The sequence below is a fragment of the Rhinopithecus roxellana genome, chromosome 12 (assembly GCF_007565055.1).
Source record: "Rhinopithecus roxellana isolate Shanxi Qingling chromosome 12, ASM756505v1, whole genome shotgun sequence".
In the NCBI taxonomy this organism is placed as follows: domain Eukaryota; kingdom Metazoa; phylum Chordata; class Mammalia; order Primates; family Cercopithecidae; genus Rhinopithecus; species Rhinopithecus roxellana.
In genome coordinates, this window is record NC_044560.1 from 107222537 (window position 1) to 107227485 (window position 4949).

Consider the following 4949-nt stretch of genomic DNA (forward strand, 5'->3'; position numbering starts at 1 on the left):
AGAGGCTGCAGTGAGCCAAGATGGCACCACTGCTCTCCATCCTGGGTGACAGAGCAAGACTCTGTGTCAAAAAAACCCAAAAAACAAAAAACATGCAAATAAAGTAAACAGTGATAGGTGGGAAGGCCACCTGTCAGCCGTTGAGCTCTACTATCGGAGAAGGTCTGGGGAAGAATTGGGAGGGGCCATGAAGGATGAGGCTCGGAGTGTTATGTGTGTTATGCATAGTAGCAGATATTGGTTAGTGTGAGATAAGCTGCTGTAACAAATAGACCCCCCAAGCCGACAGTGGCTTAAAGAAGAGAGTTTATGGCTGGGCAAGGTGGTTCACGCCTGTAATCCTAGCACTTTGGAAGGCCGAGGTGGGAGGATAGTGTGAGTCCAGTCACTTGAAACCAGCCTAGGCAACATGACAAGACCCTATCTCTATAAGAGAAAAAGTTTTTAAAAATTAGGTGGGCTCGGTGGTGTGTGTCTGCAGTCTCAATATCGGGGCTTAGCCTGGGAGGGTTCTTGACTTTACCCATGTAAGAATTCAAGGGTGAGCCAGTGGTGTTATTTTTTTTTCTTTCTTTCTTTTTTTTTTTTTGAGATGGACTCTCGCTCTGTCACCCAGGCTGGAGTGCAGTGGCGTGATCTCACTGTAAGTGGCATGATCTCACTTACTCACTGTAAGCTCCACCTCCCGGGTTCACGCCATTCTCTTACCTCAGCCTCCCGAATAGCTGGGACTACAGGTGCCCACCACCATGCCTGGCTAATTTTTTGTATTTTTAGTAGAGACGGGGTTTCACCATGTTAGTCAGGTTGGTCTCGATCTCCTGACCTTGTGATCCACCCGCCTCGGCCTCCCAAAGTGCTGGGATTACAGGCTTGAGCCACCGCGCCCGGCCTCTTTTATTTTTTTTGAGACAGAGTCTTGCTCTGTCACCCAGGCTGGAGTGCAGTGGCATGATCTCTGCTCACTGCAACTTCCACTTCCCGGGTTCAAGTGATTCTTGTGCCTCAGCCTCCCAAGTAGCTGGGACTACAGGCATGTGCCACCATGCCTGGCTAGTGTTTTGTAGAGGTGGAGTTTTACCGTATTGCTGGCTGGTCTTGAATTCCTGGCTTCAAGTGATCCACCCACCTCGGGCTCCCAAGGTGCTGGGATTACAGGTGTGAGCCACTGTGTCTGGCTCAGTGGTGTTACATAGCAACTTTTACTGAAGCCTCAGTGCACAGCTGCAGTAGAGGGACTGCCCCTTGCAGAGAGGGGCTACTTCATAGGCAGTGTGCCCAGAGGAGCAGCTCGGAGGCAGCACTGCTGTCATATTTACACCCACTTTTAATTATATGCAAATCAAGGGGCAGTTTATGCAAAAATTTAGGAGGAGGGTGGTAACTTCCAGTCACCAGGTCATTGCCATGGAAAGCTGTGCTAACGTCCGAGTGTTGCCATGGCAATGGTAAACTGACATGGCACACTGGTGGGTGTGTCTTATGGAAAGCTGCTTCTGCCCTAGACCTGTTTCAGCCAGTCGTCAGTTTGGTCCCGTGTACAAGCCCCGCCTCCTACCTCAGTAGGATAGGGCACTGGGCAGAATTGCAGGACTCCCATTCCGGGCCCCAGCTGCTGGAGGACGTTTCAAACACACTGTGATGGGGAAGGGAAGATGCTGCGTTGAAGGTAAGGACCCAGTCCTAGCAGGTTCATCACCTGCTGACTAAAGAGCCCTTGGGCCCTGAATAATCAGCAGCAGTGGCCAGGCCAGGTGGTACACGCTGTGGGCCTTGGGTGAGACTCAAACGTGATGGCTTCAGGTGGAACCTGGCACATTCCTAGCTGTGGTGGCTACATGGGAGAGACTCCTTCTGCTTGAGAAAGCAGAGAAAAGCAGAGAGGCCAGGCATGGTGGCTCACGCCTGTAATCCCAGCACTTTGGGATCAAGTGGATCATCTGAGGTCAGGAGTTTGAGACCAGCCTGGCCAACACGGTGAAACCCTGTCTCCATTAAAAATACAAAAATTAGCCGGGCGTGGTGGGGGTGGGAGGGCGCATGTAATTCCAGCTACTCGGGAGGCTGAGGCAGGAGAATCGCTTGAACGTGGGAGGCAGAGGCTGCAATGAGTCCAGTTCACGCCATTGCACTCCAGCCTGGATGACAGAGTAAGACTGTCTCAAAAAAAAAAAGAAAAAGAAAAGAAAAGGGAAGGCTGGGCGTGGTGGCTCACGTCTATAATCCCAGCACTTTGGGAGGCTGAGGCGGGTAGATCATCTGAGGTCAGGAGTTCAAGACCAGCCTGGCCAACATGGCAAAACCCTGTCTCTACTAAAAATATAAAAATTAGCCAGGTGTGGTGGCGGGTGCCTGTAATCCCAGCTACTCGGGAGGCTGAGGCAGGAGAATTGCTTGAATCTGGGAGGTGGAGTTTGCAGTGAGCCGAAATTGTGCCACTGCTCTCCAGCCTGGGCAATAGAGCGAGACAATGTCTCAAAAACAAACAAACAAACAAACAAAGGCCACGCAGTGGCTCACGCCTGTAATCCCAGCACTTTGCGAGGCCGAGGTGGGCAGATCACGAGGTCAGGAGATCGAGACCATCCTGGCTAACACGGTGAAACCCCGTCTCTACTGAAAATACAAAAAATTAGTCGGGCGTGGTGGCGGGCACCTGTAGTCCCAGCTACTTTGGAGGCTGAGGCAGGAGAATAGTGTGAACCCGGGAGGTGGAACTTGCAGTGAGCTGAGATCACGCCACTGCACTCCAGCCTGGGTGACAGAGCAAGACTCCGTCTCAAAAAAAAAAAGTAAATGTGATTCTGTCTTGCAGCTTAGCTATCAGCTTGGCCACAGTGGGGTAGAGCCCCAAGTACACTCTTGAGGTCCCCAATTGCAGGCTGTGGCTCTTGGACAGCATTTCTGGACCTGCCCTGGACCAGAGGGGAGTCCACTGCTTTGAAGAGAGCCTGGAGTGAACATAGGCGGTTGCCAAGCCGTGGGTACAGCGGGCCTTGGGTGAGACCCAGTGCTGTGCTGGCTTCAGGTCTGACCCAGTGCAGTCCTAGAAGTGGTGGCCACAGAGGAGCTTGTGTCACCCCTCCCCTAACTCCAGGCATCTCAGCACAGAGAGACTCTGTTTGGGAAAAAGTAAGGGAAGAGAACAAGAGTCTCTGCCTAGTAATCCAGAGAGTTCTTCTTCTTCTTTTATGAGACGGAGTCTTGCTCTGACGCCCAGGCTGGAGTGCAGTCACATGATCTTGGCTCACTGCAACATCTGCCTCCCAGATTCAAGTGATTCTTGTGCCTCAGCCTCCCGAGTAGCTGGGATTACAGGCGCCCACCACAATGCCTGGCTAATTTTTTGTAGTTTTAGTAGAGATGGGGTTTCACTATGTTGGCCAGGCTGGTCTCAAACTCCTGACCTCAGGTGATCCACCCGTCTCGGCCTCCCAAAGCACTGGGATTATAGGCGTGAGCCACTATGCCTGGCCTACTTAAAAGTTAAGTATCTTGGCCCGGCGCGGTGGCTCAAGCCTGTAATCCCAGCACTTTGGGAGGCCGAGACGGGCGGATCACGAGGTCAGGAGATCGAGACCATCCTGGCTAACACGGTGAAACCCCGTCTCTACTAAAAAAAAATATACAAAAAATTAGCCGGGCGAGATGGCGGGCGCCTGTAGTCCCAGCTACTCGGGAGGCTGAGGTGAGAGAATGGCGTAAACCCGGGAGGCGGAGCTTGCAGTGAGCTGAGATCCGGCCACTGCACTCCAGCCCGGGCGACAGAGCGAGACTCCGTCTCAAAAAAAAAAAGAAAAGTTAAGTATCTTAACTTTTTCCTTAGTTTCCCTCTCTCTGTCCCTTACAGATGCTTCTGGAATAGTATTGTCATCTTGTCCACTCTTTTTTTTTTGTATTTTTTGAGACAAGCTCTCACTCTGTCACTCAGGCTGAAGTGCAGTGGTGTAAACATAGCTCACTGCAGCCTCAACCTCCTGGGCTCAAACAATCCTCCCGCCTCAGCCTCCCCAGTAGTTGGTACTATAGGTACCAACTACTGTGTGGTGTGCACCACCACATCCAGCTAATTTTTTGATTTTTTATAGAGATGGACTTTCGCCATGTTGCCCAGGCTAATTTTGAGCTCCTGGGCTCAAGCGATCCTCATGTCTCAGCCTCCTAAAGTGCTGGGATTACAGGCATGAGCCACCAAACCTGGCCTCGTTTATTCATTTTTAAAGCTCTGTCTATTCTGCCATCTGATACACCATCCAACACATAATTATTTCAATAATTGAGTTTTTCATATCCCTCATCTCCAGTTAGGTTCTGCTTCATAACCTCCTCTTCTCGCTTCAACTTGCCATTATCCTCCGTAATTTCTCTGAGGATATTTGTTATGCGTAGTTTATATGCCTTATTAGCTCTACTTCATTGGGGATAGTTTCTTTCAAGCCCAACTGAGATATTTGGGCCTCCTGGGTGTGCTGGCAATTATATGCTTCAGAAAAGGTAACAATTCACTGCTTCTTAAAACTATGATAGTTTATGGCCAGGCGCGGTGGCTCACGCCTGTTAGCCCAACGCTTAGGAAGGCCAAGGCGGGCAGATTGCTTGAGCCCAGGAGTTTAAGACCAGCCTGGGCAGCATGGTGAAATCTTGTCTCTACTACTACCACCACCACCACCACCAACAGCAACCAAACAAACTCACAGAAAAATCCAAAAAACAAAACTGATAATTTTGAGGGTTTTTTTTTTGAGCATTGATTTAGAGGTAAAGTAGAGAAACCAATTTCTTTTCTTTCCTTTTTTGTTTCTTGAGACAGGGTCTAGCTCTGTCACCCAGGCTGGAGTGCAGTGGTGTAATCTCGGCTCACTGCAACGTCTGGCTCCTGGGTTCGAGCAATTCTTCTGTCTCAGTCTCCTGAGTAGCTGGGACTACAGGCTCGTGCCACCACGCCTGGC